This window comes from Protopterus annectens, chromosome 17.part0, assembly GCF_019279795.1.
Source record: "Protopterus annectens isolate FY-2018-M chromosome 17.part0, PAN1.0, whole genome shotgun sequence".
NCBI classification, from domain to species: domain Eukaryota; kingdom Metazoa; phylum Chordata; order Ceratodontiformes; family Protopteridae; genus Protopterus; species Protopterus annectens.
The window spans coordinates 187142455-187169130 of NC_056751.1; the positions used below are offsets into that span (position 1 = coordinate 187142455).

A 26676-nucleotide genomic window follows, 5' to 3' on the forward strand; every position below is an offset into this window, starting at 1 on the left:
ATTTGTGTCCCAATGACTCCCCCATCTGTGGAATAGACTTATTCTCCAAGTTAAGCAGAGTACCTCACTAGCCCTCTTTAAGAGAAACTCAGACGACTGGATGGGAAACAGAAAATATCCTCCTGGGATCCCACCCGTGTCCCTGCTGGACAAGGAAAACAGGTGCTGACTTTGTGGGAACATGGGTGAAATTCCTGGCTAGGCTTATAAGGGCCTCTGGGCCAATAGCCTAGTATCAGAACACACTAGGCGGAAACCCATTAAGTACAGAGAAAGTTATTAGGGACCTGGGGACCCAAGTTGATAGCAATCTCTCCTTTAAAAAACACATTTCCAAAGTGGTTAGAAAGACCTTCTACATAGCCCACCTCATCACGAAGGGTTTCACATCTAGATCAAGAGAGGTAATCGTGCCCCTTTATTCATCCCTCATCAGGCCCATCATAGAATATAATGCCCCTTTTGGGATGTACCTTACCCGACACCTGCAGCAATTAGAAAGACCCCAAAAGTATCTCACCAAGAGGATCAAGGGTCTCAAAGAGATGCCATATGCTGCTCGGTTAAAAAAACTCCAGCTCTACTCAGTTGCATACCGCCTACTTCAAGGCGATCTATGCCTGACATACAAAGCTATGTCAAATCCAGAATTAATGGACATGCTCCACCTCAGTAAATCTAAATTCTTTAGAGCCACATGCTCGAGGGACTTGAACCTCAGCACAGAAATAAATAGAACTTGCTGGAGGGACAGGTTCATTACCCAGAGGCTCCCTTCGCTCTGGAATAGAATTCCAGTTCATGTGAGGCAGAGCACCTCACTGAATCTCTTCAAGAAGAATCTCGATAGGTGGATGGGGGATCGTAGGTTTGTCCCAGGGATTACTCCCGTGTCACTATTAGACAGAGGCACAGTAAACTAAACCTTAAAAAGGGCACAGTATACTCAAATCAAGGGGTGGCGTAAGTCATACAGAATCGGGCTAGGCTTATAATTGCCCCAGGGCAGATAGCCTAGTATGAACCTATGAACCTATGAACCTATCATCCCATGACCCTGTGAACCTATGACCAAGCTTAAAACCTTAGATCTTTCCACACAGTACAGAAGTTAGCCATGGGCATACAGGAAATGTGCCACATATTCCCATAGATAGTATATTCCCTGCACACAAGAAGAGACTCAGTGGAGGAATTTGGCTTTAACTCAGACGCAGCATTAGGCACAAGCAACAACTTGGTCCTCAATTAAGCCATTAACATGACTTACCCTGTCACAAACTATCTGCAAGAGATGTAAATGTTTAGGTGAGATGGAGGCATTGTTTTCACAAATGAACACAGGCTGCGAGCATCACACATTCACAGCACACTGACAGTGTAAAAAAACATTGCCTAGTGCTCCAAGATCAAAAAAAAAATTAAGTGGAAATTAAACACAAGACATGCTACCACACAGATAGGAAAGAGTCATCAGAAACAAACAGAAAACATACTACCACATCTGTATGAGAAAGTCACAAGAAACAAACTCCCTCCAAATCCAGTAAGCATAAACCTTCTACTAATAAAAATGTACTGGTAAAGTGTAACCCCATAGTCAGGCACATGAACTCTACTCTCACAAGGCTGGGCGAAAATGGGGAGATGGTGAGTTGTCTTTCAGGTATCAATATCTCTGACATTGCAAGGGCCATCGAGACCCTCAAGATGAGCAAGTAAGACTAAGACATGCTGGTTTGTCCATCTAGGTTTAAACAACCTGGCTCATAAAACCCTGAGAAATATGCAGAGACACACTTCCAAGCTGTCCATCATCCAAGTCATCCATGCATGTCAGAAATGCAGGAAAGACCCTGGTATTGAGCAGAATCTTTCATTCTCCAAGGATGATGATGAAGTACAACAAAAGGACGACTGGTTTCAGCTGTTGACTGAATGACTGGTGTCATTTGAGGGGGAACCAGTACATGGGTCAGCATGGGACGTGCTGCTGCACAGCCCTACTTACTTTGTTAAGGATGGCTCGCACCTCTCTGTCTGAGGCTTCTGCATACTTGTTAAAGCCCTTGTTGCCCCCTTAGTGACCCTGTAAAGCAGAATCCAACTATGGGATCTCCCAACCTAAAAAAACAAACCAAGGACAGGAGAATATCACAGTAGCAGTGCTCAGTGCTTGGAGTCTAAATAACACTTTGTCTGACCTTGACACCCTCCTGCATTTAGAGCACATTTACATGTGTTTTAATACTGAAACCTGATTGAAAAGTGTAGAAAGTACTCCTGTCACACCAGGGTTTTTGCACCTACCATGCCTGATCAGAATTATTACAGAGTATCTATATTTGTTAAAGGCTACATTACCTAGAAGCAAATTCTTAGTGTCGCACAAATCAAACTTACTAGATATAAACTGCACCAAATAAAACCAACTATCAGAGCATAGCACATTACAGGACCCCCTCAATGCCTCCTGAAAAACAAATTTGATTCCTAGGTATATTGAAGTTCAGTTACAAAGCATCCAGGGTAACTCTAACTACCTGTTAATAAACTGGGAGACTTATACCTCAAATTTAGTTTATAACCCAAAATTCCAAGCTGTCACATACAAGAATTCCCTGGTGTAAATAGTCAAAAAACCCACAAGAGAACAGAATATTCTTGACTTGATCCTTACAAATATTGCATGTGCATGCACTGTTACTGGTATATGCTTCTTCCATTAAGTATGGGCACAGACTGGTACTCCTATCCTTCAAAATCCCCAAACAGTCAGATCAAACATAGTAACCAGTGATTTTATGATGAATTCACAAAATTTAAGTGCTGTTGTAACCCACAAAATGTTGAGAATTATAGTAGTTTTGCAAATAAAATTCTACGCTCACCTAGATAAATAAATTATCCTGACCACACCTACCAGAACCAAACAAAAAGGAAAGTTCCACAGGAAACCAGCCTGTTGGTCCATATGCATAAATAAACATTACAATAAAAGGAAAAAAAAAGTTTCTTTGAATATACAATAAAACTAAAGGCCCGTCAATCAGTCATCATCAAAAAATTACTGAAGGTACTGAAAAATATCAATCAGGAAAAAAGATGCATCATGTGAACATAGACTAGTATAGGAAGCTAATGATTAATTACAATTTCTTGCTTATTTACATCAAAAAATTAAGAAATAACACCCAGCATTACTCCAAATGTATTCAAAATGGCACTGCCACCATATTCTATATTTAGTTCAATTTTCAGCCACATGACAATTGCACAAAACACAAATATTCCAAAGAATCTCAAACCCCCTTATCACCACAGAAGAACACTTGGTAAAGGTATTCTCCAAAACAAGAAATCCATCCTCCTTGGGACTTGATAACATACCCAGCTGTCTTATGAACAGCAATAAGCATGCACTGGCGCATCCGCTCCTACTGCTATTCAACTGGAGCTTAGCCGCTGGCTTTGTGCCCTAGATACAAAGCACAGCCGTTTTCATGTCACTTCACAAGGGAAGCAACCACAATAGATCCTGAAAACTACATACCCATTACCCCGACTTGCTCCATCTGTAAATCTATGGAACAGGACATAGCTGACTCATTAAACAGCAACATTAAAAATCTTATATGACACTTGACCAACAGCAGTTTAGCTCTGTTAAGAGTAGATCCTTTCTAATGAATCTGGAAAGTTATCTGAGTAACAGAAGCGGTGGAAAGTAGTCATGCTATCCTTAGAGAATATATTGACTTCAACAAAGCCTTTAATGCCCACACACTAACATAATTAACAAGCTGAACGTACTCCAAGTTAGGCGGATAGCAAACTGGGAAGGGGGTGTGTTCCCAATACATTGTATCAGGTTACTGCAGTCACTATCACTAGGTCTCACCTGAAACAATGTCACACTGTAGGAGCCCAACATAACTACCTTGTTACAGAACTGATAAAAATGGGTAGGGAAATTAATAGTGATCATGTACAACAATGGGCAATCTCAGCTGATGGAAAGCATGGCTTAAGTATCTGTTATCACAGGTACTGAGTCAGAGGCCTAGTCTAAAAATTTTGGATTCCTCTCTCTCTGTCTCTCGCTGTGTGTATAGAAGCTAGAAATATCTGATTTGAGTACCTAACTGCTCTGCAATCCCACCACCCACATTTCTCTATGGTAAAAGCCCTAAATATGAAACTAAGATGTAACATGATACAGTAAAATTATACGCATACATCATCACAGAAACGGCAATTTTGTTTTTTGTTGACTTATCTACCTCCATTACATGCCTGAAGGTGGAGCACTTGGCATTCTCATGCTAGATAAAATACTGACCTTTAAAAGGGATCTGTATACATCTGGCTATACCTGTGCCTGGGTGAACATCAAGGATGGCACATGTTTTTGGCATTTACCGTTACCATAACAAAACAGAAAAGAAATGCATTCAATTCTGACTAAAAGTGCAAAAATCATAGGTCACCTGCATGTGTGAATTCTGCACAGACACCTCACACTAGTCTTTACTGTCATTGAAACAATCAACCCTCAGGCTATCTTATCTCCATTTCTTAAATCATAAAGATGACATGGTGCAAGCAGACACCAGGCAACAACCCTGACAGATGGGAAAGCTAGCATGCAGTGTGAAATTACAACACAATACAATTTTATTTCAATAATTGCACTCTCATAAAATCACAGGAAGGGTGGAATCATTGATCCCAAGCTACTATATTCTTTATAAAAGAATTAATTACTGTACAAACCTCAGGTCTATAATGTGACACTATGAATGGAAACATTCCCAGTTACAGCTGAGGTAAAGAAATCTGCAATTATGCTCACAGACTGAAGGAACACGCATAATGCCTGCTACTATAACATTTCTGAACATGCATGAACTACAGAGCTGCTGTCTATCGGTACCTTAGGTTACCTGTCAGATTTTGTAGTTTCCAATACCCCTGATCCTGATTACATAGACCAGATGCAAACAATGACTCATTCTGTTTACACAACCTTCTCAGGGCATGCATTTTCTACTCTAGCACACATAACTTTAATGCCAACTTTTGCAGCCAAGCTTGCTGCGGTTTCATTACTACTGGCTATACACACAACTGAAACATCTAGTTAAATCCAAATCAATTTAATGAAAAATAATGGCCAAAAGGAATTTCAAACTAGACTATAACTATGTCAAGAATCTAACTGGCAATGCTCAGATCTGCTCTGAGCTACAAAAGAATGGCATTAAATATACTGATCCCAAGGATATTGCCAATATCCTGGCAGGTCGATTCAGTGCACCCCCCTTTCACCCCTAAAGGGCCGAAAGATTGCCAAATTCCGGTAATAACGGCCACACAGGTAAAAAATGCACTCTCCAAAGCTAAGAATACAGCATCCATGGGACCAAACAACATCCTAGGTTGTGTAACTACATGAACTACAAAATGAAATGGCACCTCACCTAAGTGTCATGTTTAATCATAGCCTCACCTCAAGCTTCGTGCCCACTGAGTAGCGCACAGCTACAGTTATCCCACTCCACAAGGGGGGATCCACCTTGGATCCCGGGAACTACTGCCCCATCAGTCTGATGAGCCTGATCTGCAAGGCCGTGGAACATATAAACAAAGACACTGGCAACCTTCAAACATTGGACACCACGCAGTTTGGGTTTGTGAAGGGCCGACCTTGTCTCCTAAACCTGAGTGACTTCTTTGAATCAGTCTCCAGAGCCATGGACAAGGGTAAGGTGGTCCACATAGCCTATCTGGACCTTGCCAAGGCCTTTAACACCACTGCCCACTCTGGAATCATAGATAAACTTACTAAGCTGGGCATTAATCCCTACATCACTTGATGGGTTGCCACCTGGCTTACTGACAGAACCCACACTGTAAAAGTAGCCGACTCCAAATCCATCTCCAGACAAGTGACAAGTGGAGTACCTCAGGGTTCAGTCCTGGGACCGCTCTTGTTTGGCATCTACTTCTCTGAAGTAAAGGCCAACACTAAGGGACTCTGGCTAACAAAGTTCGAAGATGACTGCAAACTGGGAGCCATTACTGAATCCCCAAATGATGTGGATATTCTACAAAAGGGCCTTACAGAAACAGATGCTTGGTGCCAGAGCCATGGGCTCAAGCTCAATGCCAAGAAATGTATAATTATCCCTTTTGGGAAAAAACATGTACACATGAATTACCACATAGGTGGCAGTACACTAAACACCGAAAGTGTAATAAGAGACTTAGGGATACAGATGGATAGTGGTCTCACCTTCGATAACCACATTGCCACAGCAGTCAGGAAATCCTTCTATGTGGCACACCTCATCACTAAGGGCTTTTCATCCAGAAAAAAGGAGGTCATTGTCCCACTGTACTCATCCCTTATTAGACCCATCATAGAGTACAAGCCCCATTTGGAATGTACCCCACAAGACATCTGCAACAACTGGAAAGGCAGCAGAAATACCTTACTAAAAGAATCACAAGCCTAAAGCATATGCCCTATGCTGACCGTCTAAAAAAATTCCACCTATACTCTGTCGCATATCGTCTACTCAGAGGCGATCTCTGCTTAACATACAAGGCCATGTCAAACCCACAGCTGTTGGACATGTTACACTTAAAGAAATCCCAAACCCTCAGAGACACAAGCTCCAGGGATCTAAACCTTGTCATCACAATGAACAAAACATGCTGGAGGGATAGGTTCCTGACCCACAGACTCCCTAGACTCTGGAATAGACTGCCCATACATGTCAAGAAGAGCGCCTCTTTGGCCCCCTTCAAAAGGAACCTTGATGACTGGATGGGAGATAGGAAATTCACCACGGGGATCACGTCAGTCTCCCTGCTAGACAGGGGTCCTGGGAAGTAAACACTGTGGGAAAAAATAGCCAGGGACTTGTTATGGCTAGGCTTGTTTTTACTCACTGAAGAAGGCTACTACAGCCGAAACCGGTTTGGGACAGGCAGTTGGGCTTACTACCCTCTACCTAGTTATGTGATTTTGTATTAAAATCTTTTCATTTCCACCTTTTCTGCTGGCTACATTTTTGGTTTTGATAGGCTTGTATAGGTCCTAGGACCGATAGCCCAATACTATAGCACAGTACCAACCTATGAACCTATGAACAAATTCAAAGCTATACCTACATGCAAGTATCAAAACAGAGCAACATTTTGTTGTGTACTAAAATCTGACCTAAACCTCCCTCACAAGTATATGTGTCATCTAAAACAGTAAAATTATCCTAAAGGAACAAGACATTGACATCAAAATATACCCCAAACCTTGTACACACTAAGGTTAATTTTATTCTTAATATCTGGGAAAGAAAACTGACAAAAAACAAAAAATACATTTACTGTTAATATGATGTACGTACATCTACCAGTCTATGTACAGGAAGTTCCACGCTGTGCTGTGAAAACAGTGCCGGCACTATTTGAAGTAAAGCAGTAGAGGGCAGTATTTACATTTGAATCACCACACTGCCAGTAAGTATAAATCCAGTTCAGATACCAACCAGTTCTGTTGGAAAACAGATGTAACTATTATGCAGAGCAATACGCCTCTCCCCAAAATGCTGTGAATACATAAACACATATCACATTAATATTTGTGTGATTATAAACCAAGACAGTGTTTTCTTTAAGGTTATGGAAGTTTCCACTTGCTTTCTGTGATTCAGCTACATAAAACGGAGCCAGCAATTATCAAATCGAAAGCATATAGCTATAAAGTACCTTCTATCTAGGAATTGATCCCACAGAGAATAGAGTATAATAACATTGCAACAGCCTACAAAAATCCTCACTTCCACAGAAAGGCAGACAATATGCCTTGCAGAAAGGTCTGCTACAGGTAACACATAACATGCACATCATTGCCTCTGTTGTTTTTCCAGGCAAATTCTACACTGCTGACATCTGTTCTGCAGATTAATTTGCAGGTTGTATTATTTCTCCCCATCTCAGTAGGACAGCACCAGTTTCTTCACTTTCCTCATGCTTCTCAAAACCATTAACTGTAGCACATGCAAAGCAAAAAGCTATTATGTTGTTAATAAATGACGCTAGAAGAGCTGCAATGGATGTTAAGGAGACATTCACTGCTGGCTGTTTATAAAAATGAGCATATAAATGGCAAACAGAGAATGAAAAATGTACTAAGCACAGCTACCTGAACTCCAGCAGATGAATATGGACCACATCAAGCTTGAACACAGTCATTCAAAAACAAGTACTACACAGGAAAATCACTATACAGCCAAAGAAAGTAAAGCATGCACAATAAAGCATTTCTCTGTGTACCACCATGCCCCATCTTTTGATATTTTCAGCACGTGTAGTGATCCCCTTGGTGCTTTTTGTTATGCAGTGAGCAGTATAGCGTAATGCAGCAGTTAGAGCAATTGTTCATCTGCACCACATCTGATATATGCCACACCCCATCAACAACTCAGCAATCCATTCAGCACAGCAAAAGAATGAACACTTTCTAGTTTCTGTATGATGCAAAGGAAAGAAGTTCTTAAATTGGAAAACAAATGTATTCACAATGCTCAGGAATTTGAAACAAGTGTTCCAACACCTTAAATGAGCCCACAGAAATTCCTTGGAAAAAGCATTCCCAATGGTTACCCAGCTGGAGCTGTTACACCAATATATCAGGCCATCTACAGCACAATCAGTGCTTACAGCAGATTTCCAAGAAGGAATGGCTTACAATTTTGCATAATCATGGAAGTGTTACTTTCTTAACTGCTGATACCATATTATTACCTGCCAGTCTCGTGTTCAATTACCAGTGCTAAACACTTGAACAAGGGGGTTCTTGGGTATTTATAAATGGCTCAAAAAACAAACTAGTTGTAGAAGGCAAATGTTTTAGATTAAACATATTTCTGCGCGAGCAGAAGAAAATTTCTGCATGTCATTTATGCAAAACTGATAAACCCAAGCTGTAAAAATACATGTCATTTATGCAAAAGTGATAAACCCAAACTGTAACTTCCACCACATTAAACTCCTCTTGAAACAGAATAAAAGGCAAATTGTTCATTTGCAAGCTCCATATTCAGTCAGCTGTATTACAAACAATGGTTCTGTCTCAACCCAGCACAAATCTGTTCATTTCAGTGCAGACAAATCAATTCTGTAATAAAAAAGGCAATCAAACCCAATACAGATGGCCCCCAAGCAAAATGGCTCTGAAGTAAAAATACATCGCCAAAATAACCTGACAAAACAGTTAATTACATCTATTATGTAATAACATTAGAGAGGCTGCATTCAATTAAAGAAATGAATGGCGTGTTTCATACCAATATCCTACACAGTTAATGTTAATGAAAAACATTTACTTCGTATTACACATCTTTGTAATTCACAGTAAACAAAGGCACATAGAAGAACTGCTGAGGGAAACTAATAAAACATATATTCAAGAGAAACACTGTATTGGCAGAGGTACATGTTAACTAGCATACAAGACAAAAAGGTCAATTGGAGCAGCATTTTGTTAGGTAGCATATGTTATTTCACAAGGTATACATACACAAAAATGAATGAAATTAGTGATTTTGCTAAAAGGAAAAGTGGCTTTGTCTCCCTTTCTCTCTTGGAACTTTTGTAATTCAGCTACACAGTGATAAATGTACCAGTGCAGGTATACTGCAGGCTATACAATAACGGTTCATTGCCATTCAAAAACATGCATGCTGATTGGGCAGCCCAACTAGCATGTCCATTAGAAATCGAGCATATAACAGAAAAAGCCCAGCCACTGAAGTACCTACCATTCAGCATCCAGACTTTTTTATTGGAATATGGTTAGAAGACAGATCAAAATGCAAGAAAAATCAAGTACTTTCTGCAAAAGTAAAGAAACAGAAATGTCCCTAATTTTCCTTGTATTTCTGTGCAGTCCCTCCTAAAATCTCAGCAGACTCTTGTACCGCTCAACTGTCTAGATTTTCACATAATATCCAGATTTTTGCCTTATAGTTTTGGTCTGTTTCCTCATAAAATATTTTTTTTCTGGTAAGCCACTGGGGATTGAAGTCATTAAATAAACACAGACATTTTGGGTTCAACCTTCATATTGAATATGCACGCTAACATAAAACATATTCCAGCAGCTTTAAAAGTTTGTAAGAGCAATATTTAAAAATTGTCCATTTTTTGGACCTTTTTCCATCCGTTATGTTGGGTTTGTTCCAGGTTTCTTGCATCAGAGATTCTCTTTTCTCTGCTGCTTCTCCTGTATTGAACACTGATGTACAGTGCAAGTGTGGAAACATAACTCCCTTATTTGCTGATGTACTGCGCATGTGTGTGGAATAACATGGAGGAACACTACAGTACCATTATACAAACACACATTATTCAAGAAAGACAAGCAATTTCTTTCTTAAATAATGTCACTGTTTAACTGCAAATAACCCATGGCATGGTTTAGTCATGAGGGCGAACGCTAAGCTATATAAAGGAAGACTCTAGAACATGGCACTCATCAGTGGAAAAAGGAGAAAACACAAGAACACATGATGTATGCTAACAATTAGGATAAGATATTAAGTACCAGGCAAGAAAAGGTACAATTGACATGTAAACTCCGTAACAGCTTGACAAAATTCAGCTGTCCATAAGTTCAGTGCAAAGAATACCATGCCTATCCAACACACAGATTTACTGGATTCCCAGTTTTGCTTGATGTTACTACTATATATATATATATATATATATATATATATATATATATATATATATATATATATATATATATATATATATATATTTGTGTGTGTGTGTGTGTGTGTTCATTCATGCATTAAAGTAGCGGTCTTGAAATTTAAACGATAACAGTAAAGAGCTACACAAAAGTTTATTCAGTAACGGATTCATAACAGAAGTCCCTTAGTAATGGCCTGCAAACAGCTGAAGTGAAAAGGGCATGACTAAGTATCACGGAATTACTTTCCTCTGCACTGGATACAAGAAACAAAACCAGAATCACAGTATTGGTAACCGCAGAAAGACCTGGGATGCAAAATGATGCACTACAGCCACATCAAGACACAACCTAAACATCAAAATTAACTCCTAAAGTGGACGAGAACTGATCTATAAACATTGCTGGTTGTCTTGTCAGACCATTGTTTATATTTGAGTGTGTTAGTGCATTTTTATTTCAGTTCTGTTATTTAGTCTGTAAGAATTGGTGTGACCGTCTGTTTTCAATGCCTCGAGAGACAAATGAAGACATAAAGCTAATAGTACAGTAAGAATATGTTTGTGTTCCTGACTACAGACTAATGAAAACAATTCCAAGCAAGCATTTTTCTTTAGTAAGTATACTGGTAAAAACTTAAAACCAAGACTGTACTGGACTGTGTCATGTTCTAAACTGAGTAGAACATGCACAATTTTAATGGCTTCTCCCAACAGTTAGTACCCATAAGGTTTGATCCAAGAATAATTCTGTTGATAAATGCAGGTATGGAGTAGGCATTGTGTCTGATTTCAGACAATGTAATTCTTGCAGATGGAGGTCAGGCCATAGCAGTGGGGCACTGATCAGCAAAGCTGAGGGCATCTGTTGGTACAGGATGCATGTTGTACCCGAAAAACAGAGTTAGAGTTTGGGGAGGGGTCAAATAAAGCTTATAATAAAGTTTATCCACTTTAAACATGGATGGCTATGAGCATCTAAACATTCAGTTATCCATTTTGACATGCCTTTTCACTAATGAGTCATTGAGAAGGCCTTGAGAAAACCATGGCAGAGTTGGTACATGATCAGAGTACAGCCAAACAGGGGCACAAGTGACCCATCCAAAAACAGGCCAGAAACCATTCCAAGCTTCAGCTCTGTCTAGTAACAGCACAGTCACATCTAGAGCTAAGGAAAGAAGCAAAGCATCTGTGTATGTTGGGTAGGACAGTAGCATTGTGACAATTTGAATCAACAGCCTTCCATGTACAGGGCTTACATAAATAGTAGAGGGTTCCTCTCTAGAGTCAGTGTATGATATGGTAGCAAGTAAAGGACAGTTATGATTAATACTTAAGCTTCCAGAATAGTTTGTTCAATCTTGACCCCAAAATGGCTGACAGTAAACGTTCAGAAAATGAAAAGAGGACTTTAAGAACGCAGCTTTGGAACAGCTCATGCAACACACTTCTGGATCGGGCAGATGAATCACACCGAGTCATTGAGATAGCATGTGTTTTATACGCAATAGTCTGTTTTTAAACGCCATTTGCTTACAAGTCTGCATTTATTACATTACTTCTCTTTTAAGTTTCTTTCATAGAAAAGGTTTTTCAGTAGCTTGCCCAGAGCTTAGACTAGAATAAGAAGAAAAGCAGCGGGGCCTTAACATTGGTTAGCAAGGAAATCAGTACTCACACAAGCAACCACACAACATGTCGTTTAATCAAAACTCTAGAGGGAACCTCTCAGGTAATAGCTCCTCACTTAAATAAGGAGCTTCACCTCTTCCAGAAACTGCTCTTCAAAAACAGCAAGTACAAGAAATAAGCATGCATTTTGTCATTGCTTTACCAAAACTGCAGCTCTACTCTTAAGATCTTTCTGAAAGAAGTGTAAACAAAAACAGTGAAGATGCCACCACAGTTCTGTGAACAGCATGTCAAGAAGGAGGTGTGTAACTACTGCATATCAACCAATGTAAATGCTATTGGTGAGCATCTGTCTTTCTAAAATAAAAATAAAAAGCAGACACAATCCACTAAGGCCATGACAACAGACAAGTTTAAAAATGATTAAATTAATAAAATGCTATTTTATACTTTTCGAGACTGACTGTTCTGCCTACCATTCTGTGCCTCTGCACAACTTAAAACACATATACAGACTCCAGTGGTATATTTAAACAATATGGATGTATATGCCTAGAGCTATTTAAGTTCTTTCCAGGCCACTAACATCACAAGTCACAGAAATTTGCTCATTTAATCATGGTTACAACTATACTGAGTTTCTGCTTTTCATGCAGCAATAAGCTACAGTATCTATGAGCACACTAGCACTAACAAAATTTACCGCACATCTATTTCAGTTAGTTTATCTAAAAAAGTAATGTTTATCTCAGCAGCTGAATTATTGAATCATTCTTCCTCAGCAAGATAGAAAAAACATGACTCTGACCAAGGGAAGAGAGTAGACATATTACAATGTGAAAACTTTTACAGGGAACTGCCAAAAGTAATTCCAGAAAATAGCCCACATCTCACTTTTCTCCTCTCAAAATCAAAATAAGGGTTTGCTTTTAGGAGGGCACCACATCACTAGAAACCTGTTCACACCAATGCACTGCAGGATCCAAAAACTCTGTTGCAAGAACTAAGCAAATTACACCAGAACAGCTACATGATATATGAACAACAGTATATATACTGTGAGAAAAAGAGGATGAATATGAAGACAGTGGGGGTGGCATGTTGGCTTTCAATTACCTCAAAAGAAATGTAGCACAATATTATACCACCTTATGGTGGGGAAACAAGACACCAGAACAAAAGCAGACAAAGAGAAAACGGGATGTGCCATCTTCTTTAGAAAACGATGGAATTTAAAATCAGTGAGGAGTTCAGGAATGCGCCAATACTGACACAAAATAACTTGGAAAAAGCAGCTTATTCCATACATAAGAAAAATACTCCTGATCAATCTCCAAGTACAATGCACCAAAATGCCCAAGCAGGCTCTCACCAAATATTCTGCAAGCCTCCCATCATAGTGTAGTGACTCTCCAGCCAGTCCTCATCCGAGTGTGAAAACTGTGGCAGGCCTCTCACCCCAGTGTACAGGCTGTCTGGCCAGCCCCCCCCCCATCTCACTGCAGTGGCTGTCCGACCAGCCTCTCTCCCCGGTGTTTTCCATATCCAACCAGCCTCTCGCCCCGGCATGCTGCTTGTCTCACCAGCCTTACACCCCAAACCATTGTCCAAGCAGACTCCTATATTACTTTCTAATCAGATACACTTTCATATATCAATAATTGAGCAGACTCCCTCCCTGGTACAGAGCATATAACCCACCTCCCTTCTCAGCAGCCTGGGTGTACATGACAACCCCTATTCCATGTTCCATAAAGTACAATCAGCCATTTGATCCAACTACATACAACTGATTTCATGGTTTCAGAAAAATGCTTACAGCAAAGGCATTCCATTCAAGTGTACCATGTGGAACAACCCTATTCGAAATCCTAGAAAATGTCTAAATACTGCACAAATGGAACGTTTCATTTGCAGCAATCCACTGGCTCACAATTTCCCCAGAGTTCCCCACACTCGCACCAAACCACAGTGCATACTACTAAAGCAAACAAAACACAAATTCTGAAATCATTAACTAATGTAAGTCAGTGATCCTCATACATTACTAAAGACCATATATGCATGTGAATGACATCCACGCAATAGAAATGGTGTATCTTTTCTTAAACTTATGACAGCTATGTCACTTTTAACCTGACACTGGAGCCGAATCAGAGTATTACAGACACGCCAAGCAGAAAGGATGACTTCTGTTTCTGTAAGTGACCCTTTCAAGCCTGATCAGGCTTTGATCCAGGTAAGTTACTGTCCAATGGATAGCTTGAAAGTAGTCATCTCTCCATGTGTAATTGGGATGAAACGTGAACACAGAACATCTCCTTACACACAGATCCTCAGATTACCAAGATTTCAAAGCAACTGACACATGTTTTTCTTTGCTTAACAGCACAGACTTTGTGGATACAATTGCAGCCTATTGAAAAGTCGTACTGCTTGACCAAAAAGCTGCCCTCTTATGACAGTGTAATGCTCTTCCACAAGAATGTCAGTTAAGGGCGCCTTTGGTAAGCCTTGCAGCAACTGAATTTGTGTCAGAAAAGCTACATGTGATTGATTTCAGCCACATGACGTACTATTATATTTAACAACCAGACACAGAAACAGACCCCAAAAACAGGGTCCTGCCTATAAACATCAAGTGAGGAAAAAACAACATTTGGGATAATGGAAAAAATGCTCTGGAAACTCAGCATTAAATATCCACTGGAAATGTCACCTGCATGGAAATTGAGCATTTTCTAGTTCTTTGTTGCAGGTATATTAGCACCAAACATTCTGCACGTCTAACAAGGTGTAATCATTCTGGTATCAAGTTTACCTGTACATAAGCACATTACTTAAAAATAGAAATAGATATACTGCAAGTCATACTAAAAGGCCAACACCTTTATCTTTATTTAAGTTTGTTTACAAGGATTGTGGCACTGATCCAGATAGACCGATTTACAACAACTCCTGGAATGATGCTGCAAAGCTATCGCTCTCTCAGGACTCCTGTTTTAATATGCATAATCTCATAATGCCGTACTCTGGAAGTTGATGCATGGCTTTGTGTTGTGCATTGGGGTGGGGCTATAACCCGTAAAGGCACAGCAAACACACATTTGTTTCCAACCCCAAAAGAGGCCCATAAAATGCAGACTGCAAGTGCTTTGCTTTTAAAGATTATACTTTTTTTTTCAAAACACCCCATACCTGCAAAGCAAATTTACATAAATGCCCCCAGCCAATATGACCCCCCATGTAATTTTCTTGTTACAAGATAACAGCTATGTTGCACGCACACACTGTTACCTCATAATATAACTAGGTCATTTAAAATGTGCACTCTTAAGAGACCAGATACCAGTAAGGCATCCTGCAAGAACAGCAAAAAAAAAATCATAATAAATTGTAAATTGCAACATTTTTAATTAGTGTCAAAAAAGGCATAATCATGCTCTCATCTTTTTGCTTCCCCACTCACCAAAGTCATAAAAATAATTGGCCATTATACACAACAGAGCTGGACATATATACCACTTTTGTGTACAATGATCATTCCATAATAATGTACTCATTTCTCTGAACAAAGACGCATGCAGTTTGTGACAGAAAAGCTTTCACATGATCATGCTGAGTATTGAAATGAAGAACCCCTGTCCGTCTTCCCTACTCTTCAATTAATAATGACGCCATTAAGCTTTAGACTCATTCATATACATGTATGAACAAGAAATGAAGTCAAATACTAAGGCAAACTAATCAGTTTAAAAGATCTGCTTTACTTATAACATGCCCCGGTGAAAAAGGAAGGAAAATAAAATAAAAGCACCCTAAGCAACCTATTTGGTCTTACCCAGAAGTGAATTATGTTGAAAGCCTATATGTGCGCCTGTAGGACGCAGGGAAGATTGTGTTTTTGAAGCTATCTGCCTGCCAAAATAATTGCAAGGATGCAGCTTTACTACATCTCAAGCCTTTCCCAAGGCACCCCAACACTATCTGAGGCCCTGAAACTATGGCAACCGAATGAGAAAGCAGTTTCCATGATTAATAGATGAAGATCCCTGCTACAGTATCTACTAGCTAGGGTAGAATTCAGGATTACAGGGAAAAAAAATCTGCATTTCATTCACTCTCTGAAGTATAACAAATTAAACCTAAGCAGACAATTTCTATAAACCCTCCAACACTTCATGTTTCTGTAAACAGTTTAATAGCATCCAAATCTGTAGAAGTTGAACAAGGGTTTTGGTTTCCTGACCCTCACTATTTGAGATGAAAATTATTTCCATCAGCAATCTCCCAACACAGTGTTTCTTCATATTCATGCTGTGTGCAACAGCAAAACAAAGAGGGAAAAATATCAGCAAGAAAATTGCCAGATGAAGCCTGTTCTTCAGTCTACAAGATCCTTTCTTCTCCAGGAAAAATAAAGTGGATGTATGCTCCAGACTCAGAAACAGCAGTGATCAGCACATTTAACAACTACATTGTTACTGGTTAAAGAAAGCCTGAAGCTCTGCAACTAGAATTTTGAGAAATAGTTCCCCTTTCTCTTAGTGGGCATACAAAACAAACAAAAAATATTAAACAATGGCCACAATGCAGTAGTACATTTTTGTTAGAAAATCTGGATCTTCCACAACCAAAATGTTCAGCAGCAAAATCTGACAATTAAAAGCTACCATTTTTTTCTTCTCCATTGAGTGTTAGAAACCAATTCTCCCTTAAGGAATTCAGTATCCACTGATAACATGGCATTTAATGTGAAACAACCATCTTTTATATCTATACAGAATACAGTGAAAACATAAGAAATAGTACACAGAATGAACTGCTTTCAATGCTCATCAAACTACGCATTCAAATACAAAAGTCTCCATGACCTCGGTTACATTCTTCCAGGGGTCACCGGAAATATGATCGCCCTTACAATGAAATATGGAAAGGAACCACACATTGATGTAATGAACAAAACATATACCCCAAAACAGATTCTAGTTGACAGCCTATATCTGACAAACCTGACCTCCATACTCAAAACACCACTCTGTGCTGAGATATAGGGCCATTACTTGTAATGACAGTATTTAATACAGCAAATATTTGACTATATTAGTTGCAAAGTATATTAAAGCAAGATATGTTTATTGCCCTAATTTTAATTGGAAATCTTGTAATTGTCTAAAAAATGTCAGTGAAAATTTTAAACTGCAATGAATGTCAGGTGAAAATGAGTGTCAAGTACAAATCATTCACATTAATAATTATATTTTAATGCTGTTCTATGATAAGACAGGACTGAAATCTTCTGCGTTATCTGCTTTACTCAGGATACACATTTATTAATAAGCAAGGAAGATAATAAAATATCCGTTATGTTTCAATATGTCATAGCAAAAAATCTTGTAATGAATTGCATGCCCCAATAAATAAAGAACCTAAAAAATGTTTCCAAAATAAAACAAGCTACATTTGCACACCATACTTTTGGCAACTGTAAAACCAAGCTGCTTGTATGGTAATGAAACCACAGCAAAAACGTAAAACATGATGTTCACAAACCACTTAAAGGGGGGGGGGGGGCTCAGTTCCAAGGATACCTTAGCAAGTACGGCCTTCCCTTCTTTTTTCTGTTACATAGTTATCATAGTTGTCCTCAGTCAATGTAACAGCTCCCACATTACTGAAAATACTGTGATATACTGCTTATAGGGATTACAGCCATTCAATCCCTTGTTGCTCCTAGACTGTACACAACAGCTAAGACCCTTTAGCTTCAAAGAATCATGCCTGCACCTTAACTGAGCTGTTAACCTCCCCTCTCCCGATACAAGTCAAAAGTGCAAAGGTAACATACGTCAGGAATACCACTGCTCTTGTTTACTGCCCATCTGAATGCAGACCACCACAGCAGCAGATCGTTGCATCCCTTTACAGCAGCAGTGTCAAAACTAGGTTCCAAGAACTGTTTTTATTTACACCTGGTATCCTTTACGTGTTATATATATGCGTGCATGCATGAATACATATGCACAGACTGACAGAATGATGCACACACAAAATTGCATCTACCTACTTCATAACAATTAGAGGGCTAAGCCTCATAATTGTGTTAATTGTGTCTCACTGTATTGCCCACAAGTATCTCTGTGTAGAATTGGTCACAGTTCTTTATTTCAGGTTTTTCCTTTATTCCCTACAGCCAGATGTTTTCCCACCAACCTTGTACCTTCAATGAATTTTCAAAGTTGTTGCCACCCAGTTTACTAAGGACACACATAATGCATGCCACCCTAGTCCCTGGCCTTGAAGCCTATACATCCTGTTTTGGTCTGTTTTCACATTCCAGTATATAGACAAGAATCAAAGATGCCACAACAAATGCCACCGTTCGTGGCTGTATCTCTTTCTGTATTCCAAGGGATGAATTAATAGGACATTATAAACAAACAAGACAACCAGCAAAAGCATAAACATAAGTCAAACACCAAAGTGCCGGGGTATGGTAAATGGGCTAACCAACAAACTGAACGTGTCAACACCTGAACCACTCTTACAATGTTCTAGAACAAGTAGAAAAATAAAGTTTTCAGAATTTTCAGGTTAGAAGTAGAAACAGTCACTTTGTTTCACATAAATAATGCATTTTGTAAAAACATGCATTTTTAAGCAGAAGCATCCTTGTTGCATATTCATGTAGGCAATGAATTTCAGTAATAAACAGCTAAAGCATGTCAGCTTGTGTATGCACACTCTTGTACCTGGTTTCTCCTGCCAGAAAGCCACTCTTTGAAACACCGTTGGCATCATGCAAAGAAAGCAGCATGTGAGAAAACAGACTGGCAAGAGTGGTGATGAATATACATGAAGACAAGGAGTGTTTTCTGGAGTACATAATCTGAAACATTTACGCAAGGCATATGAATATACCTGGCACAACATAAAGCCTGCACGTAATTAAAGCAAAACATATAGCCTAGAAGTCACAATTAAGAATTGCGACTGATCTGGTTTACTTCAAACCATTCAGTTTTACTCTGCCAGCTTCCAAATCCATGATACTTGCCAATTCCAGTACCAAAGGATGGTAAGAGGATTTGTTTGAACAGCTAAAAGAATATCTAAGTAGGTTACTCTAAAAGTACACACTGTTATGTCCATTGGTTCACACTACAGAGCATCAAATGGCATGCAAATACTTGATACAACTTTCCTTTTTGCACAGGGCTCTATCACCAAACCATAACAAATTAACTTCAGGTGTGCTTTCTTAAATTTGCCCTCAAAGACCTGCATGTCCCAACATTTAAGACTTTTTATGGAATGTATGAATCTTTAATCATTGGGAATAAAGTTGTTATTAGTTTGTGTTGTTTTTAATAATTGCTGTTTATGCCATTTCTATTTTTGGTTATTTTGTAATTAAGGGTTTTATTGCTATTATTCTAAAAAAAACTTTGTAACATGCTCTATTTAAGCATATTTCTTTAATTTCAGTTAAATATAGCAAAGTGACTAAAGAAGTGAAGTGTGTTAAAAAACCAATTAAACAATGACAAAACTCACTGTTACTTCAACCGTTAACTATCCATAAATAGCATTATGACCCACTATCAAAAACAGACCAACCCCCCAAAACATATGCATGTAAATAATTTTGGACAAACTGCAGTTTACTATGAGAAAGTTGCCATCAGTTTAGAACTTACTAGGTCAAAAAACGTTTGCAAATGCAAATGTCTGTTTTACATCATACACACGAGTATTTTCAACACTATTTCTAACTACGGTGAAAGTTGCACATATCGCATTTAATACTAAGTAGAAGAACTGGTAAAGACCCCGCCCTTCTTTCGCAAAAAAAAAAGTTTGTAGCGGGGTGGCCGAGTTCCAGCTTCACTCGGGTAAGCTGTACTTTTTACACAAACAACTCTGCTTTAAGTGTTATTTTAATGCTGCCATTCAGTACAATAATCTCACTGTCTACTCAAGTTCAGAAAGCACGTACTGAATTGTAATTAAAATCAAATTATGGAGAGCAAACCAACCAACTGCCCATGATTTTCTGGTTGCCTTTAATTTTGCCTCAGACATTTCCGCTGTCCATTCTAAATTTGGAAATATTTCTGAGAAACGGTAGCGGATTACAGTCAACAAATACTGATCCATCATCAACACCTTTTCCCATTTTGGACATGGGGTCGGGGAGTGACAATCATCTGGGTAGACCGCCGGGTGGCTAGCCCTACCGCGGTATGCCATCGTACCATCCACCCGCACATGCACCTACGGCCAATTTAGAGTGCTCAATCCAGCTACTGCAAAAGTCTTTCGAATGCGGGAAGAAAGCACAGCACCCAGAAGAAACAAATACTGGTGATCTAATAAAAACAATTACTGTTACATTCTTCTTGGATTTCGCAAAATGCATGTTAAATCCCTTCCTATTTTTCAATCAGTCGTTTACATTAACAGTACCAGTATTTGAATAGTATTCCCAAATCGGGACACCCCTAAAGATTTATTTATTATAGTTTTGTTTAGCTCCTAATTCTGGTGGTGAAAGGCTAAAAGATGGGGGGGGGGGTCATTGGGTAATATGAATCAGTTCAGTGATTCCCGAATATGATCAGAAGTATTGACTAAACGACAGTAAAACAAATCCTACTTTGTAATGAACTCTGCACTCCCAACGGATACTTCTCAAGCAAGATGTACTGTCATATTCCGGAGCAATACAGCAATAAATATGTGGGTAAACATTAGTTTGCAGACCAAAAACAACTGCAAGAGACAAGCAACTTTTGCCCCCCCCCCATGTATTAAACTAGTACATATTTTGCAATACAATAAGTGCACTTTCGGAAAACAACTCACTTATGCACCTACTTCGTGCTATCCTAATGGTACCTAATGGTACCAAAGGGAAAACATGTTCCCATGCTGTTTCTAGCCCCACACCTCTCGTTCCAAAGACAACAAATCCAACATGGGGAATATTCACAAGCAGAGACTTTCCAAACATTTATACAGATTCGCCAAAATTCTAGCCATTGTTTCAGTTTACAGTCCTAATATGTACATAAGACTGCACAAACCCTATGTCGACCTGGGAGACCAGTGATCATGTGTACCTTACTTAGTGGGAACCAGGTTCAAACCTGAAGGTGTGCCGAATACTTCAGCATTAACCACTTAAAACAGCCTTACAACACTGCGCTTCTGTGGCAAGCAGCATCGGCAGTCGTGTTATTTAGAGGTTATTCCCGACACAAACATGCCTACAAACGCATTCCCTTTTCAGATTAAGGGATACAAACTAAGGGAAGCAAGGCTATTCAGAGATTTCATCTTTCGCAAACAGTAATGATTTTCAGACTAAGTGAAACCCTTGCTGATTTTTTTTCTTCTGGCAGTCTGTTAGTCTAACAAATAAGACTAGTGAGGGTTTGAAATGTCACAACGTTGCCACCCTGTCTCGCTGGGAGATTAGCAATCTTCATTTCCATTTCTTGTGATGTAAGGATTATATATTCAGTGGAAAGACGCTCCAGCACAGCACCCCAGCTGGTATCTCAGCTCGCCAACTTTTCGGACTGTCCATACAGTCTGAGGGTGGGTCCACAAAAGAAAACCTGTGCAGTTTAAAAGCGTTTGTTCCTAAAATGTTGTAATAGATTTCCATTTACAACGGATCACTACGAGGTCAGTGGTCAATAAGCACCAAGGAAGAAAACAAGATGCTAGCGTGCACACGCACGCTCTCGAGCATTTCACACAAATAAATAAATTAGTACCTATCAAATGCATGCATAAAACTATTTTCTTCCATCGTTAATCTAACACATAATTGTGCAAAGAAAATTATATTTGCAACTGCTCTCCCAAAGCTTCATAAAGCCACAATGAGCTTCACCCCCCCCCCCCCCGCCCCCAGCTCCAGCAGCAAGCAGGGTCACAGTCTCGGTAAGTGCAGCGGCCAGTTCCCATCCTACCTACAACCCTGTGCCAAATACCACGGCGAGCCTATCATATCACAGCAGTCAGAACCCACAACAGGCAATGGGGGAAAATATGCACAACAATGACAGAAATATTGCAACACACATCGTCCTTTCTACCTTTTTGTTCGGAATCAGCACGAAAAGCTGGAATCACGGCCGTGGTATCCCATTAGTAATCCTTGTATCCAGCGCGTAGTCCTGGACACTTGGTTCCACAAGGCGTATGAACTCTTCTCCGTACAAATACACATGTGCTCACTTAAATGTTCAGATTGTTTTTGCTATCAAAACAGGGGGGAACTGGTTTCCCTCCCCCCAGAATGTTACACAGTTATCTTCTAGGCATAAAAGTCAAAATCCACCAGCAGAATTCCATTAGATTGTGCAGCACCATAGGTCCTTTCGCTTGAGAGATACGACTAAATACTTAAAAAAAATCCTCGTTACTCCAAATAATACATGTAACTAGTTGTTCTGTACATCGCGATTCTTCCACCACAATATTATAATAGTGGACCAGAAACCCCGCATTGGACTGCAACGGTTGTTTTTGCCTCTCAAAAAGTCGGAGGTTCAATTCCCTGAACCACAACAGACTGCTTTGTAAGGTTTGGTGCTCTTCAGATGAGTTACTGGAGATCGTGAGCACTGAGAGCCACAGAGGGCTGTGGAAAGAACAGCCCCTTTGGAGGCACGTGAGGCACGGGACCGCCCCTTCCGAGGCACAATGTAAAACTCGCTGGGGAGGCGAGGCTGGCCAGTTTGCTCCAGCAAATGAGGTCTGTGTTTGTGTCTTTCTATACTGGAAGCCTTGAGTTAATCCAGGAGTCCACACACCATGTCTTTTCACTGTTTCCCCGGTGTTACAGCAACAAAAGTGTACCTAGCTACGCGTATTTAGTGACTGGTGTTAGGGGGTCGTTAGGACATAGTTGGTTTAATTTCTTTTCCCACCTTTTCTATCCCGACGTAATTTCTAAAGAAATTGAACTGGACAAGATTGCCCTCAGAAGGTCTCGGGGGTATCGTACAGCGAAATTCGACTGAGAGACTTTCATTTCCGCGAAATGTTCGGTTTTATGCAGCGGTGACACTGATTTCAGCGACAGCTGTAGTCCGGGGATGGGGATTAAGTAATTTGTTCATCTGGGAAAAATGCCTTCTCTTTATGGATCCATGTAGTTACTGTACTTGCTTGAGTGTGAATAGCATAGCTTTACACCTTTTTATCCCTAGAATCCAGGACAAAGCCGCAAATTATCACTAAGGGGCAAATAGCCCAAAGTTGGGACACCTTTTAAATACTGATGCCTTTGAAAGTTGACAGAGGGAGAGGAAAACGTTTGAGCCAAAATCAGGGATAGCTAAGGGGTAGGGGCGGGTAGGTCCACGATTGAAGGCAGCAGTCTGCAAAGGGGGAGGGGGATAGTACCCCGTGTGTTTTTAAATGCGTGTGCTGGAGAATGCTGTACTTGAAACAATTAGTGGCGATCAGGTCGGATTATTTATAAGGAAAGAGTCATGTGAGGCTTACCAATAAAAATAACAAGGTTAGATTAAGTATAAATAATTTAAAAACTTTTCCTGTAGGCACAGTCAAATCAATTGCCACACTAGTTTTATACCTGCGTGCTCTATATTAGTCTTAGCTTGTGCATTTAATAAACAAGTCCAAGTTCATATATTATTCAGAGGCTGTCAAATCTAGTAATCCGAAGTGCCACATTGAAGTGGACAGCAACTGACAATTGCAGGCATACCTTTTCATCCGTAGAACGCCTCCATTGTTGCATTGTCTCCTATTTTTTCGTGTTGAGTATTAAAGTCAGCTAGTGATGTCAAACGTCTGAATTTCATACTTATTGTTAAATAGGCAAACGTTTCTGATTTCCTGCTGTTCTGTTATCTTTCTAAGTGCATTATAATAATATTTAAAATGACGCTCTTTTGCGGTCTTTAACCCCCCCACACCCACTATTTAGGGATCCTACCACTTGTGTTACAGTGTTGTCCAACAAATCATAAAGATATCTGCTACAGCCACTAGATAAAAGCAAAAGTATATACAAATAAATATAAGTGACAACCATACCTCTTAACTTGTTAATGCAAGAAACTTGTACAAAGCCTAAAATAAAAGGGGCCATACCTCCCAACCTCTTAGATCAAGAAATCTGGACAAATCCATCAAAAAATGGGGGGGGGGGGGCAAAGGCACAAAAATAGGGACACTTTTTAAATATTGCTCTTACAAGCTTAGAAAATTGATAAAATAACAGGTTTTGCATTAGAATGAATTTTCTGAAGGGTATGAAGTCTGAAACTCAAATGAGTGTCGTTCTTTTCTGTCTTTAACCCTCAATTATTTGCCAGAAAAAACACAATTTTATGAGAAACAGACCAAAAAATATGAGGCAAAAATCTGGACATTCTGCAAAAATACAGTTGAGATGTATGAAAGGGGCAACGGCCCAAAAATATGCAGCCATCAGTGAATAGCCAGAAAACCACAAGCTTTATGAGGAACAGACCAAAAATATGAGGCAAAAATTTGTGCAGCTGAAAGACGTGGTAACAACTATTTAACATAAAACAGCAGACTGTAGGTCAATGATCCAACTATGTGGTGAGCCAACTACACCATATCGATTGTTTCACAGACGCCGTTCTATAGTAAAACTTCGAAATTTTTAAGTTTTCAAGATTGAACTCGAATGCTCGATCTTGTAAGCTCAAAACACACACAAAAATACAAAACGTGTTTTTGCGGGGGGGGGGGGTCTCCGCCCGCATTCTCCTACTTCTATATTCAAACTTCGAGATCATACCACAGTGGACAAAGGATCAATACTCCTATCCATCCACACTGCGCTGAGATCTTGCACCGTTCAGCTTCTTGCAAAAAGACGTACGGTTCTGTTTCTTTTTGCTAGTTCGAGCATACAATATTCGAGTATTTGGACTCGATCTGTAAGCTTCAAGTTTTTCAGAACTCGGGTTTTTAAGGGGGGACTTAGAGAAGCTACTAAGGCGTAAGATCCCGAGAGTGTTATACAAATAATTCTTGACATGCTCGTTGTTTTAGGCAAATAATGGACCACCCAGCGGCATTGTGAGGCCCAGTGCTCAGGTGGAGGGTCTCCCACCCCCAGGAAGGTCTATTATTTCCCTGTAGCTCCCACCCTAAATGACGTTGTTAGAAAATGGGCTGCCAGGATACATAAAAAAAGCTTAAATTCAACATTATGCATTGGGTTTTGATATAGAGTGGTTCTTCCTCTGCAGACCTTTTAACGCTGGCTATATCTCAATAGATAATAGAACTCTTAAAATTTTAGTTGTACACCATCTCCCCATTGCTTGTTTCATGCAGACTGCCTTACATACACACACAAAACTGCATACTCAGATACACACAGAAACAAATTCACTCACATGCATATTATACTCGCAGCCTATATATTGCTAATCAGTCAAACTTTAGCATCCACAAGCTTCCGAAGAAAAGATCTCTCTTGTCTTTTTTCACCTTTATTCTTGCCGTCTGTTGCACCTGTCCAGCTTATACTTCTAAAGCGACAGAGTATGCCGAATGTATTTTAACTGGTTGCTGCTGTGTCTTTCGGCTTTTCCCGATTAAGGGTCGCCACAGCGGAACTCCGGTCCACTAATGATTGGCAGTAGATTTTTACGTGCAGAGTTACCGGTCCTGACGCACAATCTTTAACGAAGGTACGCTCATTCACACATATCTCCACACAGAAGACGCTCTAGATGGGAATCGAACAGGACGACGTCTTACTGTGAGGCGATTAGGCTACCGCAGCACCACTACCGCAGTCCAAATGTGTTTTAACTGGTAATATCAGGAAATAACAGAAACAATTTAAATGCGTACTTTAAAAATAAAATTCTCAGGCAAAGTTTCCACAGTAAACAATCACATGGAAGCCATAAAAGCTTTTTCAGCAAGCTTTTAGATAATAGTGTACCATGGGCAAGACCTAAGCACATTGAGAATAACTTTGTCTAGGAATTGTACGTGTCTGCCAAGTGCTGTATTTTTCATCATCTAACCAGGCTAGTCCATTCTGGTTTGTCTGTCATTTACTGAAAGGTAAAGATGAGAAACAGCACAACAGCAAGCTCATGTAGAATTTCTTACTTCTGCTTAAACAGAAAATAGAGGTCACACAGCCATTGTATAGATGACACTTGCTTCATCTTTTTATGTTAATAAGCTGCTGTTAATGAGGGTAAAAAGTCAGCGTGTAGGATTTTA

At 39.7% G+C, this 26676-nt stretch overlaps 1 protein-coding gene across 4 annotated transcripts in view; it reads right to left on the reverse strand.

Annotated features, from left to right (window-relative positions):
- SEMA6A (semaphorin 6A) overlaps positions 1-23030 on the reverse strand; it is a 414822-nt gene extending 391792 nt beyond the window's left edge. For 2 of the 4 annotated variants that reach the window (XM_044059031.1, XM_044059030.1), the window contains exon 1: positions 22512-23029. The gene's annotated coding sequence lies outside the window, so the exon portion shown is untranslated. Of the gene's footprint in view, positions 1-22511 lie in introns of all 4 variants that reach the window. The other 2 variants (XM_044059033.1, XM_044059032.1) reach the window with 1 other exon arrangement.
- Between the last annotated feature and the right edge of the window lie 3646 nt (positions 23031-26676).